This window comes from Sinohyriopsis cumingii, unplaced genomic scaffold, assembly GCF_028554795.1.
Source record: "Sinohyriopsis cumingii isolate HCF-2022 unplaced genomic scaffold, ASM2855479v2 utg000127l, whole genome shotgun sequence".
Lineage (NCBI taxonomy): Eukaryota > Metazoa > Mollusca > Bivalvia > Unionida > Unionidae > Sinohyriopsis > Sinohyriopsis cumingii.
In genome coordinates, this window is record NW_028315871.1 from 6,586,584 (window position 1) to 6,601,982 (window position 15,399).

The 15,399-nt window shown below is 34.3% G+C and overlaps 1 protein-coding gene across 2 annotated transcripts in view; it reads left to right on the forward strand.

The window, feature by feature from the left end:
* The first annotated feature begins 3,963 nt into the window (after positions 1 to 3,963).
* LOC149774872 (uncharacterized) overlaps positions 3,964 to 15,399 on the forward strand; it is a 72,383-nt gene continuing 60,947 nt past the window's right edge. For both annotated transcript variants that reach the window (XM_089944653.1, XM_089944654.1), the window contains exon 1: positions 3,964 to 4,051. The gene's annotated coding sequence lies outside the window, so the exon portion shown is untranslated. The remainder of the gene's footprint in view (positions 4,052 to 15,399) is intronic.

Genomic DNA, 15,399 nt, shown 5'->3' on the forward strand with positions numbered 1-15,399 from the left:
ATATGTTACCGATGACAGTACGATAAATTTACCGCTGTATCGTAGACACTATGTTTGGATAAAGAATTTTAGTAGCTTTATCAGAAGCTTGATGACGAAACATAAATCAAAAAATTTCTTTTGCTACTCTTGCTTCTGTGGATTTCAAACGAAAGACAAACGTGCTGACCACAACAACTACTGCTATGAAGATCAAAAGACCATAATGCCATCAGATGGAAAGGATATACTATTCTTCAAAAAATGGGAGAGAGCTAGTAATCTGCCATTTATAATCTATGGCGATTTTGAATCGTTTATTAAACCATGTATATACACTAAATGTAATTGCTGTCAACAGCCATGTAAATGTGGTTAAAAAAACAATTCGAGTCCAGCAACATGTTCTAGCATTATATTGTCTGCACACAGTTTGTATCAAGGACAAATATTCTAAATTATCTCCGGTTTACAGAGTAAACAAAACTGATGATCTCCCACCAGAAGCCCATATGCTGAAATATTTGTTTGAGGAACAAAATCGAATACAGCAGCTGTTTGATTCAGCTAAGGACGATGACTTTTAAAACCATTTTCTAAATTAGCTAGCTATCAAAAAGCTGTAAAGTGTGTGATATGTAAAAAAGATTTTTCAGTAAATGATCCGGCAAAAGTACCGTATGACAGCGCTTTAACAGATAAATACCATGCTGCGGCACATACAAAATGCTGTGATGTTCAGGAAACGCAGAAGTTTATTCCAGTGGTGTTTCACAATTTGCGTGGATACAATGGCCATTTCATTCTTCGTGCGCTTGGTCCTCCTGAAATTGCTGAATACTGCACTAAAAACAAAATCCGACTGGGAGGAATACCAAACAATTCAGAAAAATTTATGTCAATTACGATTGTCAATCTAAGATTCATCAACAGCTCTGTTTATGAATTCATCCTTGGATATGCTAGCGAAAAATTGTTCAAATTTCCCATCGATGAAAAAGTACTATAACGACGATCAGATTAAATATTTGACCAGAAAAGGAATTTTCCCATACGAATATTTTGATGGTTTTGAAAAATTTAGTGATGTATCATTACCTGATAGGAGTAAATTTTACTCTTCGCTGAATAACAGGCATATTATCGACGCTGAGTACAAACACGCTAATGAAATTTGGGAATTATTTAGCTGTAAAAATTTCGGCGACTATCATGATCTATATTTAGGTGTTGATGTGTTACTGCTCACAGAGATTTTCGAACAGTTTTGTAGAACCTCTCGCAGCGAATACGGTTTAGATCCAGCTCATTATTTCAGCGCGCCAGGTCTGTCGTGGGATGCATTATTAAAGTTAACGGAAATCAAACTTGAGCTGTTAACTGACCAAGATATGTACCTGTTTGTCGAGAGAGGAATTCGTGGTGGTATTAGTGTAATAGTTAAGAAACAGTCTGTCGCAAACAACAAATACATGTCATCATATGATTCAACCAAACCGGAGATTTTCATTGCAGATTTTTACACGAACAATTTATATGATAAAGGAATGAGTAAGCCGATGCCATATGGAGGATTTAAATGGATCATTATAGAAAAATTATTGAAATCGTTAATGATGCTAAACGGCGCAGTAAACTGGCCAAGGCAAATTATTTTGCGGACCAAAAAATAATCAGCGGTGATCTTGTGCTGATCTTGAAAAAGAAAACCAACATGTTTCTCAATAAACCTATATACGTCGGAGCTTCAGTGCTCGATTTATCAAAATGGATGATGCTTGATTTCCACTACGGATTTACCAAAACAATAATGACCAAATGCACGATTACTGTTCACTGATACTGATTCGTTAGTTTATGAGATTCCTGGTGGTGATTGCAACACCGATCTTTTCCAGGATATTTATGATAACCGCGAACGATTTGATTTATCTGATGTCCCACCAAGTACTGGATTTAATGATCCAACAAACAAAAAGGTGATTGGTAAAATGAAGGATGAATTTATTTTTATGCCAGTAAAGGAATTCGTCGGGCTTCGAAGTAAGATGTATGCGTTTATAAAAGATGAGGGTGTTGATAAAACGAAAGAAGAAAAAAAAAGCAAAAGGAATCAATAAAAATTACGTTAAGAACAAGATGAAATTTAACGACTATCTTGACGGGTTACATCGCTTGCCAAGGGAAAGTTTGCCGACAGCAACAACAAGAGGATTTTTCGTGGCTGTACTGCTACCGTTGCCTAAAGGGTTCTTTTGGTGATATGAACTGTACATCATATTTCCTGAGCAAATCATTTGTTTAGTGACTTGTAAATCCACCTGGAATAGCACAATCATCTGTCCTCTGGCCATTTTGAATTTCGCGCTTGACATGCTGTTACACCGGTATGAGTCGAAAGAATGCGCAGGGCTGTTCCCGGAAGAATTGCATGCAGCAAAATTACACATTGTAATGAACAGGTCACACCAGACTCACATATCATCCATCAGTATCAACACATATTGGGGACGGGGATTTGTCAGACTACCACGGGGGTTACTGGTATTATTATTATTATCACATAACATTTCATGAAAAAGTAAGTTATCGTTACACTCTTGATCACTCCTTATTATTACTCCGTCAGTTAAATTATTCACAAACGGCCGAAGCTAACTCGCTCAGGAAGAATTCACATAATACCAGGTTAGAAAGTTGTTTTTCTTTTCATGGAGATAAAGTCATTGATAGTTTCTATCAAAGAGTGTAACTCGTAATTAAATTTATATTATGCAGATACGGATTTTCAATTTTAAAAAAACCACAACAAAACAAACCTAAACTCTTCAGTTGCTGTATGCGAGGACAACTACATCACATTTTGCACCTAAAACGGTGACCACAACCCTCCGGCGAATTGACCTTTATTTTCGCCGGATTGAATTAATGACATGGTCTTCCGAGAATTATGCGTTGGTACGTCACTGTCTTTTGAATGTATATGTGTAGTTTTTCAGTCTCCTTGCGATTCTGAAGCGATAAATGACACGCGAGTGAAGTCGAATTGAGCGGAGGGTTGTGGACAACGTTGCACTACTTGTGTTCATTTATATTACCGATAAGGTGATTTCATGTTGTCAGAGATTTCGCCGTACTTTATTGATAAAACGTTAGACTCCTGTGGTATATTTTATGCACGCCTGTATTAAACTATAGCTGAATGAATTCAAAAGAGCTTGTACAATTTATAGATTACTACGAAACTTTATATCAGTTGCAACCAAAACGAATGATATTTTCCAGATTGTTTATGGTACTAATTCGACTTAAACCTATCAAAATTAAAATTTCAGTCAATTGGAACAATAACGAATAACTCAGAACATTTTCTGAAAAATATGGCTTCGAAACTGTGGACAAAAGTATTTCGATGATTCATAAAAAAACTACAGACAAACCCAAGCAATAGCGTACTACGGAGGTGGGGGGTGAGGGTGGGGGATAGGGCATTTGCCTCGAGCGCCAGAGATCATGGGGCGCAAAAACCACTTTGGGCTATCATCGTCGCCCCGGGTGCCATTTACCTGTACGTATCTGAGCCCAAGTTCAAAAAGTTAGATATACTTTAACATTGGGTGTGTAGAGATATTATTATGCACGCATTAATATATGTTGATGTTTAATTCTAGTATTTAGTTAAAATAAAAAAAACAACGTAAAATTTTATTCAAATACGTTATCTCAGTTGTTATTGTTTTATTGATTGTACATTTTAGTCCCCGGGGCTCACATTAATTCCAGGTAAAATACGAAACAACCTTAAATAATATTTTATATATATATTTTTTCTTAATATTACACATTTAACTGTTATCTTAACCAATTTAACAATTTTTATTATTAATTACCAGATTTATGTAAAATAACGTGTTGGGTACGGGTATTTTTTTGTATGGGTACGGTCTACATTTTATTATAAAAACCGGAACTTTGATGAGACCTGGAGTTTGAGGTGCAAACGGCCGTCGAGATGCAGATTAAATGTTAGCAAAGTACGGTACTATCCATGAAAAAAGGACGTGTTATACAGGTATAGGTCTTATAATACCCTTTGAATTTGCAGACTATTTGTAAACTTGAACGTTCTTAGTTTGTAACAGCGGCCATCTCAAACCTAAACTGATACAAGTTACGCAGTATTATGAACTTATCAGTTTTGACGCATTTGTATGGGCAGCCGTCGCCGCCAAAATTACAATAATCAAATGATCTAGTATGAAATCAAATGCTTTAACCTAGCAAATGAAATGATCAATCCAGATTCCAAATGATGTGGTGTCACATGAAATGATTTAACGAACAAAACCCGAAATGGAATTGCGTAAAAATAGTTTGGGTCCAATCATTTGGAACTGTCTACCTACTGATGTTAAAGAAGAACCATCAGAGCATTCTTTTCGTCACAGGCGTTTGAAATGGATACAATCTAAATAATGTCTATAACCGGTTATGGTCAGCTTCCCCCCTCCCCCCGCACGTGTGTGTGTGTGAATGAAAAAGCTTTCATATAAAAAGTGGCGGGCAACAGATTGTTGGTTTAATGCGTATGCTATGTTAGGTCGTTAAACATGGTAATTACTATTGATCAGATAAGATGAAGATTTAATCTCCTTAGCTGATAGTTCTTGCTGAGATGAAGCATTGAAAATTCGTGCAGTACAAGACAGATTCTAAAATAAAATACACGGACATTCATTAATGTGGATAGTCAATTTATCCTGATTGGAAAACATAGTTCTTGTTTATATCAAATGAGAAGAAACAATAACCTTAGCTGTTAAATGTCGTCTGCTAAAATCTCAGACGAATTCTGTAAATACGCCCGTCGATTGTAAGTCTGGCTAACAGCAACCCCTCTGTTTGTTTGGATTTACGCTAGCTGATTTACACTTTGATCAGACCGTTTACATTCCATACATTTCATTTAATACCGCATCATTTGGAATATGAGCTGATCATTCCATTCTAGATTACATAATTTCATTTAATACTATGTCATTTGGAAGCAGATTTCATCAATCTGTTTTGTTCTTTAAATCATTTAATACCACATCATTTGGAATCTGAATTCATCATTTCATTTGTTGAGTTAAATCATTTCATTTCATACTACTTAATTTCATTTAATAATATGTCATTTGGAAGCAGATTTCATCAATCCGTTTTGTTCTTTAAATCATTTTATTTAATACCAGATCATTTGGAATTTAAAATCATGATTTCATTTGTTGAGTTAAATCATTCAATTTTAGACCACATCATTTTATTTAATAGCACGTCATTTGGAAGCAGATATCATCATTCCGTTTTGTTCTTTAAATAATTTTATTTAATGCCAGATCATTTCATTTAACGCCACATCATTTGAAATCTGAATTCATTATTTCAATTTTGGGGTTCAATCATTTCATTTCATGCTACATCATTTCATATCACACAACATCATTTGGAATCGGAATTCATCATTCCGTTTGATAGGTTAAATCATTACGTTTCACTCTACATCATTTCATTTAATACCACGTCATTTGAAATCTAAATGCATCATTCGGTTTTGTTCGTTAAATCATTTCATGTGACACCACATCATTTGGAATCTGGATTGATCATTTCATTTGCTAGGTTAAATCATTTGATTTCATACTAGATCATTTGATTAATGTAATTTTGGCGGCGATGGCTGCCCATACACTTGAGCACTTACATTCACATTTTCAGAAGCGTACTGTATTTCCCGTAGGCCTGTTCAGTAAGGGTTGTTATCTTGCTTGGCTTATTAATTCCTCTAATTTACCCATGATGCAGTGTTCTTTCTGGTGAGCAATGTATATAGTAATGGTATCAGACAAAGCTCTGAATGAATCTTATGACCAGAAAATTTTAGTGTTAGGAGCCTCAAGACATTTACATGTTTATGAAAAAATGCTGTGCATTAGGAAATTATGATTTGTAGTTATTTGAATAATAATAAAAAGATGTGATGTGATTTTGATTTTTAATGTAGCTTTAACAATTTTTCAGTCATATTGCTGCGATGTCTGCAATGTGGCAGTTTATAGTGATGTCTAGCACTGGGGCATCATGCCGCAGACATGTAGCATGATGTCGTTTATGCTTTCCTAACAGAGGAAGGCAAAGATTATATTTTTAGGCGACTTGTCATCCACTTACGAATGGCATTTTGACTAAGTCTTGATTCTGAGGTCACGTGCACTGCTTATTCCACTACATTCAGAAATGAACACAATAACAAAAGCTAAAGTTGTTTATTTGATGTATTTTTATAAATGACGACATGGGTCTTTCTGCCTCTGAATTCAATCACTGTAAATATCAGTACATTTTACCACCCGGCCGCCAGTCAGAGCCTTTGAAATTGCCGTCCAGCTATTGTATCATGTTCTTTTTTATGTACTCTTATAAAATGGCAACATGTATGCACATAAAGGGGTCTTTCAGTCATGCAATTGTGTCATTGTAAATATCAGAACAGCTAATTGATCAACACATTTTCTCATAAAGCAGGTGGCTGAAGCAGGACTGGCAAGTCTTTCAATTTTGCTGCACACCTATTACATGCGAATGGAGGACTCCCGCCTCAGTGATTTTCTGCATCCCAGATAAAAAATTGGCATCCAAATATACATAATTAAGCATTTTTGATATCTCTGCAAGACATCTCCTGTAATGAAACTGCAAAGACTATAGTCAGATTTTTAAAAAAATATGTACCAGTTGTGCAAATTCTCACACATTTAACCCCCATCTTATTGTCAGTCCGTCCATGAAGCACTATATTGCATCACTTTAAAACTTGTTCCATTGTTTCAATTTATTTTCAAAATTCCATTGAATACCGGTGAAAGGGAACCAGAGTTAGCATCCTTATCTCAGCCTACTTTGTATATATTTAATAAAACATCGACACACTTAAAAGAATCCAAAGTCCGCTTCCGAAGTCGGTTTGTTTTATAATAAAATAACCTTTGTATTGATATCCTTTTAAAAAATCTCAGCTTAAAAGTCGGTTCCAAGGTCTGCTTGCTTTGTAATAAAAATAACCTTTGTCTTTGATGTCCTGTTTATAAGTTGAAACAATGAGTTTACTGCTCGCTGTCAGTTGTGTTTATGCACCATCTAGGCTTCTATTTGCTTGGCATCTGTAGTTATAATCAATACAAAGGGGCATTAATGTTTTAGGGATAAATAATATAAACAGCAATAACTTGCTTTAATAATACTTTTTGTAACCCATGCTAGCGGAAAGATTGTCATTTGCACTCAAATGTATTTTCAAATAGTGATTTTTATTTGCGAGATACTGTCATATACTTGACCTGGATATAATTCAGTCTTGGTTATTTGCACCTTACACTGTCATGCATGAATGGCAGATGTCTTCAAAGCAATCAGTTGTTTATTTCCCGTTTGTTTGCAATTTTGTTGGATCCAGTTTTCAGTCCGATAACATATTCAAACCTTTGAGTACAACAAAACACGATTTGTTTCTCAATGTTCAAGCCAGTCAACAGTGTATTGTGTGTTATAGGACATATGCGATACATGCTACAGTATGGATGCCTATGCTACTGTACATGTACGAAGTAGTGGATATGTTTTATTATATAATGGTCATGATGAAAAAAGAAGATTAAATGATAACAGTACAAGGTTAATTTCTTTCATTTTATTATCAAATAAGCATTTTGTTTATCTATTTTATTGCAGCGTGCATTGTGGTGGGGGCCTCATATTTAACACAAATTTATTTTGTTTCTGATGTCTTGGGGCATATGACCTAGGTATAAAAAAAAAGTTATACCGTAAGTTCTGGGACAGGAAAACAAAAATATTTTATCATTTCCTAATATATATGGTAAATACCATAATTCATTTTTGAAGCCAATTTAGGAAGCAAGTAACTATCAGCAAAGCCCAACAAAAAGTTTGAACACAAGCATAATCCCAGTCCTTTGTGAGTGTAGTGATGAACATTAATGGCACTTGCATTTCCTTCAAACCCCCTATTGAACTGTAATGTCACCCTCTTAGTAAGAGGGGTGGTTAATTGGTTTTGGCTGGCATTATCTAGGGGATGACCCCCTTTGATTTTATAGCTCGGTGGGAGTGGAGAGATAAAATATCAACAGTGAATGGAGCAAGACTATTTGGAAGAAATAATGCAATATGAGCCCCCTTAGACAAGAAAAATAACAAAACTTAATAACAATTTATAGCGGTACCTCCAATTCAGTCTAAGTTATGTCAGCAGAATTTAATAGCAGTGTCTAATTTGGATTTATTTTATCATAATGAGTGGTGAAAGAGCACAGTGTTCACGATGGATTGCATCACCTTCCTCTCGTGACCTGTGTATCCTTCTATTCTCAAGTCTTCATATTGTGAATGCTTCTTCTGTTCCTAGACTTCCTAGTCCTTTATTCTGAATGTGTCATCTATTTCTGGACTTCCAACTGCCTCCTTCAAACTGTCCTGTCTCTCCCAGAAAGTTGTTTACTTAAAGTACAAAATTACCCCTAAATCTCTATACGTATCACTTTCTATACATACATAAAATTCCCTCACTTACTCAGAATCATGAATAACTATCCGAACACTGCATAAATTCTGAACTAATTCAATAGATCCTCACTCTCGCTTCACATTGAGCGACCATAAATTAACACGTGAGCGGTGTATCTGACATAAACATATCTCTTTACCTACACTATCACATGCTTGATTATTATTGCATAAAATTCACAGAACTCTAGCTCACAGGAATCCCTAACTTACAAGATTATTTAAACATTACAAAATCTGATATAAATATGTGATTATTGTTAACTCAAGATAATTAGTATTGTTCTAACAGACAAAGGAAATTATTTCATATAACCCTATGAAATCCTACACATATGAAAACTTGGAAAGTATGCAGTCCATCAAGTCTATCAATGAACTAGTAACTGTAAAATTAAGGAGATAAATTGCATAACAACTCTAGCATCAACAGATTTCCATGAAATGGAATAAACGATACATAATATGATCCTAGTCATATCAATCACATTTGCACAAAACAATCAAAAATAGAAAATTACATGAAAAATTAAAATTGTGTACCTTAAAGCTTTTCTTTCAGAAATTGTGCATCCTAGCACTAAATCCTGTCTTCTCTTACAAGACAGCCACCTGGTCCCCTTTTCTTGTTCAACGAGGAAATTACTATTCTTTTTAGGCTTCCTTGGAGCCAAACTTCTCCTGTCAGGAATTTTGGACTAAAGACCAAGGTCATCACTTTAAATTCACAATACTTCCAAAGTGTATGCCTTAATTTTACTCTGACCAATTGTACAAAGCGGTTCTTAAATTTTCCCATGATAATCATTTCTTTTGTCAGATTTTAGACAGTCTACAATCTCTGACCAACTTTGCATATCAATTCCCCTTTGAAAATGATAATTTGACTTGGGTTCCTATCAAACAGTTATGGTTGGTAGCTCAAATGTTTACTTTCTATGGACAGTGTTGTGATGCCCTGTTCAAATCTCAATGAGTCATAGAAATTAGCTTTTTAAGTTTAACACTGACATGGGGGGGGGGGAGAAAAGAAGAATGGTCAAAGTGACCCCTCACAAAGACTTTTCTGGCTTAAATGTGATAAAATTTTAATGTTCAATGCATTCAGCTTTAAGGTTCAATACAATTCAAACAGCGACACTTTACATGAACCTTTTGAATTTATATTCGAATTGTAGCAATTGCAACATTGTGTGACAGTATTAAAAAAGGGGAAATTTTGGGCGTGTGGATATTGGAGTCCAGGCTTGTGGAATGTCAGTCAAGGCTTGTGAGTTTATTTAAGTCACCAGCCCAGGGCCTGTGTCAAAAAATAATTTTCTTTGAGCACTGATATTGGAGAGAATTGTTTAGTGGCACTTGTTTTTTTGTCAATGGGATATAGATCAAACGAGGGCTGTCATTTATCTATATACATGTTAATTGTGTTTTCTAAGGGGATATAACTGATACATAAAGTTTCTTATATACAATCTAATTCTTTAATTCATTGATTTTTCATATACGTCTACATTGTTGTGAATGGGATATAGATCAAACAAGGACTGTCATTTCTTTTATACATGTGATTTGTGTTTTCTAAAGGGATATGACTGATACATGAAGTTTCTAATATATGATCTAATACTCTAATTAATAGATTTTTCATATACATCTACATTACTTAACACATTGTGGAATGTAACACTCAAATGTAAGTTGTCAATATACAAGTAAATTTCTGACTAGATTTGTATTCATTTAATACAATTTCCACTGGTTATTCTCTGTCTGTGTAAATACTAGTCACTAACAATTGTGACTAATTAACAATTTCACTTGTGTGCTAAATTTCATAATATTTTTAGCCTCCCCCCCACAACATTTATCAAAACATTTGCTTATGTTGACAATATTACCTTGGTCCCAGCGTTGTAGAGATAAACACATAGTACTGTACATGTATTATGAAAATGGTGACATTTTTTAAAAAATTGGCAATAAAATATTAAGGTTGGCAATTTAATTTGGCGACAACCTTTTTAAAGCCAGCTCCAGCCCTGTATAACTGTCACCATGTGGTGTCGACCTTATATATGCGACTAGATTTAATTTAATGCAAAAAATTGAGAATCCATTATAACTAAAGCAGATCATGAATATTGTATAAATAATGCTAATAAGTAAAATGAAGATGATTTAATTTCAATATGTGAATCACTAAAATGTGTAAATTATATATATAACATTATATCCATGGTGAGCATAACATTAAAATTTGAAAAAGTACATTTTTCTGTTTCTAAATAAAATGAAAATAAAGATAAAGTTAACATGAATAGATTTATTTTTGTTATAATGATTAGTATATATAATTAGTGTTATAATGATTAGTATATATAATTAGTGTTGTAATGATTAGTATGTATAATTAGTGTTATAATGATTAGTATATATAATTAGTGTTATAATGATTAGTATGTATAATTAGTGTTATAATGATTAGTATATATAATTAATGTTATAATGATTAGTATGTATAATTAGTGTTATAATGATTAGTATATATAATTAATGTTATAATGATTAGTATGTATAATTAGTGTTATAATTATTAGTATATATAAATAGTGTTATAATGATTAGTATATATAATTAGTGTTATAATGATTAGTATATATAATTTACTATGCACTTCAAGTACTGGGCAGAACCGACTCAGTTAGATACACAAAATCAATTTCCAATGTTTGGGGGTTGGAGAGATGAGTGAGTCCATTTGATAGCGGTCAGGTAGATATGTTAACATAATGTTATGTAGCTGGAAATGACAAAACTCAGAGGAGCCAGGGTCAGACTTTGGGAAGTCTTGGGCCATCTGGATAAGGTGTCATAAAATGATATTTTCCAGGACATTTATTTATGAAGGCAGTCTGGAGAGAATTATTCTGACTTTGATTGGAGTGTTAACATTTTTGGTGGTTAGAAAATGTTAATCCTGATTGGCTGAGCTAAATGAGGGTGTGCATGTTCCCAGACAAATTTCAAGGTTTTAAGCAATCTCCTTCACTAAATTAGTCCTTCTAAATTTAGCCCCTGGAAATAACAAACTTTTTTTTATCATTAAGTTGTTGAGGGGACAAGTGTCTGGAAAGTGAGGGACATGAAAATAGAGATTTTACTGCATAGAAAGAGTGAGTCTCAAAAAAGCACAAAGATAGTGTCACTTTTACATGCAGAATGTTCATTGATACAAGTTATGTAATCATTTGTTAAATTTATTTGTTTTAAATTCATACATTAAACAGTTTTCCATGAGTTCAGAAAATAATTATGCATTCATGGTCTTGAGTGTTATATAGCTCATGCAGTCTAAGAATGCCAGACAAGATTTTGTTGACATGAATGTGCTTGGATTTAGCGATTTTTATGTAATAGAAATCATGTGTGCATACATGCCAACCATTACACTTTGGTGTTCTCATTATCCTGTTTTTCACTAAATTATGCTTTCCAGGATATTCTCCACCCCCCCACAAAAAAAATTTGTTTTCTGATTTTTAATAACATCCCATTAATCCCACAGATCATATTCTAGAAAAGACTGCTTCCATGTAACAACGACATAAGAGTACGCTTGTCCGTAGACTTGCATGCACTTTCATAACAGTATTAATATGTTCTATTTATAGCAGCTGTCCTATTTCCAAGAAACATGCTGGTTTCTACTTTCAAACCTTTGAACACGGATTCATTGTTATGACTGATGTTTGTTAGAAAACCAATCAACAGTGCACTTTATATCTTACCTAATCGCTTTTGTAGAAGAGTACTGCATGTACTTTTTCCTCACACTGTTATATTCTATTTATAGCAGCTTTATGGTCTAGTTATGAGAAAACAGACTGGTTTTCTAATTCTTGATCTTTGCTCTCAGATTCTTAGTTCCAGTTCATATATAGTACAGAACCAGCCTGTAGGTATTTGGCATCACAGTCAGATTTATTCTAGTCTTTGCGCGTGTTAGAGTAAAAATGTTTTCAAATAGTTTCACAGATAGAACAGAAAAAGACCAAAAAAAAACCAGAATCCTCCAAACATGAATACATGACTGACATAATGCAGCATTCCATTCTTGGGCAGCTTCATGCCCATTGTAGGTTGTGCTGAAAGGATTTTAATATGGTAAATTTGATGTGGAGAAACACATAGAATTAGCTTGTCTTACTAACTCCAATACTAAGGTAACTTTTTTTCATTGCAGTACTCAGTTGCAGATATGAATGTTATAAATGCAGACTTGTTATTTACCAAGTTCTTAATAGAACACAGACTACCCCTAGTGGTAGCAGACCACGTTGGTCCTTTGATCAAATGGATGTTTCCTGCTTTCAAAATTGGAGAAAAATATGCATGTACAAGAACAAAATCATCTAATATTGTTTGGTGTTTAGCTGAAGATACTTCACTTAAAAAAACAGAAGCCATGAAAGTTGGACTGTTTAGTGCTGCCACAGATGGGAGTAGTGATTATGATGACAAAAAGTTGAACCCAGTCTGTGTCAGATACTTTGACAATGAAAAGGGCAGAGTCAGAGAGTTCTTCTTTCATTACCAGAATTAACAGTACATGTATATTCCACTGGATAAAATGACAATATATCAGTGATTGGAATTCATAAATGAGTTGCATCATATATTTTGAAAATGTCTGCATCAGTGTACATACTATATTGTCCCTGTCATTTGATACACTTTGCCGCAGGAAAGGCTGCTGGTAAATTAGAAGGACAATTCCTTAAGTATCAAGTTGGCATTCTACCTGACAATGTACTTCCTGTAGAGTTGATGTGTGATGGCACCTTATTTCCCAGCTAAAAGACCCAATCCTCTACTTTGTCAGGTTATGAAAGGAATATTGGTTATTTACTGGTCTAATACTGATTGAGAGATTGTTCAGTATTGTTAACAAAAATAAAACTGAATTCAGGTTCAGGCTTAGTAACCCAGTACTTAGTGCTCTGTTGGTGTGCAAAATATTCATGGTCTCAGCTGGTACAAAGTGTTTTGAAATGCAACATGACAGTCTATTTGCTTTTTAAAGCTAAAAGTGTTACATATGAAATTTGGATTACTCTCTTTCTGCTCGGATTATTCTACTTGTCCACTTGGATTACACTTTTTCCTCATCAGGGGTTGGCATGTAGGTGTATGGTAGGAATTTCATGCATTACAGTGATATGCATTGTGAAAATTAAATTACCTGTCTTAAATGATAATGTATCATGTATGTAGAGAATTGATTTTTCTTTTTTCTGGAAATGTATGTTTATGAATTTCTCGTTACCAAGTAATATAGTTTGGACAAGGACTGTACTTCATTAATTCATTTATGTAATTAGGTTGTGAATTCTTGTCAACCAAGAATTGAAGGTGTTAGCATTAGGAAAGTGTTTCAACCGACATAGTTCAGGTAGCAATATACAGCATACAGTGGGGTGTAATAGTTTATCCAAGAGGTCTAGTTATATCATGGTTTCCGTTAGTAATGCGAGTAGTGGCTAGAAAGGACATTAATTTATGGTAATCAGGTTGTGAGTCTTTATCAGGTTGTGAACTGACCATATTGGCTTAGTTCTATTGAATTACGATTTGATGTAAAAAGAGTGGGAATATTGTTTGATCCTAGAATGGAAAAACCTGACAGGTATTTAGGTTGGGTATTATATTTTATCGGAAATACCTGTACTGCACAGTGGAAAAGAGCACAGTCAACAACCAAAACGGTTGATGTCCTTAAGAAGCTGGAAAGTGAGAGAAGGAAAAGAAACATTGCACTGTCACCAACAGTGATTCAGAAAGGACCAGATGCAGCCAGGTTATGCTGACATACTGGCAATTTGAGTTCAATCAGTCACTTGATTATATGATGAAATTTGTTTTATTGGTATAACAGAACATATGTTTGAATTTGAATCAATTTTATTACTCTATTTCAAAGAGAAAGTGAATAATTCAAATGTCTTGCTCAATTTCATGTATTTGATTAAATTGTTATATTTTACATATGTGGGCCCGTGTTGTTAAATTCTGTATCCCTGCTCAGATCTCTGTTATTCCATCCATTAATTTCATATTTATTATTACTCGATCTGGACAATCACTGCACCGGTGGCCTAGTGGTTAGAGCATCCATGTCGGAAGTGGGAGGTCGTGGGTTTGAACCCGGGCCAAGTCATACCAAAGACTTACAAAAATGGTACTAACAGCTGCCTCACTAGGCGCTCAGCATTAAGAGGTTAGTCTTAGGACTGGTCGGCCTGGTGTCAGGATAATGTGACTGGGTGAGACATCATGCTACATATTTGTGGCATGATGCCCCAGTGCTAGACATGGCTTTAAACTGCCACACTGCAGACATCGTAGCGATATGACTGAAAAATTGTTAAAGCTACGTTAAAAATCCTTATCACACACACACATACTCGATATGGGCAATAACTCCATAGTAGACCATCTCCTAGACCAGATCACCAAAGCACCCAAACGAGTAGGGATCACACATTGCCCACCTCTGACACAGGAGAAGGTTTTATTTTCATTTCTTGACATTTTTACTATTATCACAAATGTAACATAATTAAATTGTTCAAAATAAATGGAATAACAGCGGATTGTTCATTTGCTGTTAGAGTATAATTGCTTGTATATCACATAAAAAATCATGCAATATTTAAAATAAGCACAAATATAGAAGATGCTGATTTATGTATAAATATACAATAAAGATATGTTTCATTTAAATTTCCCCAAATT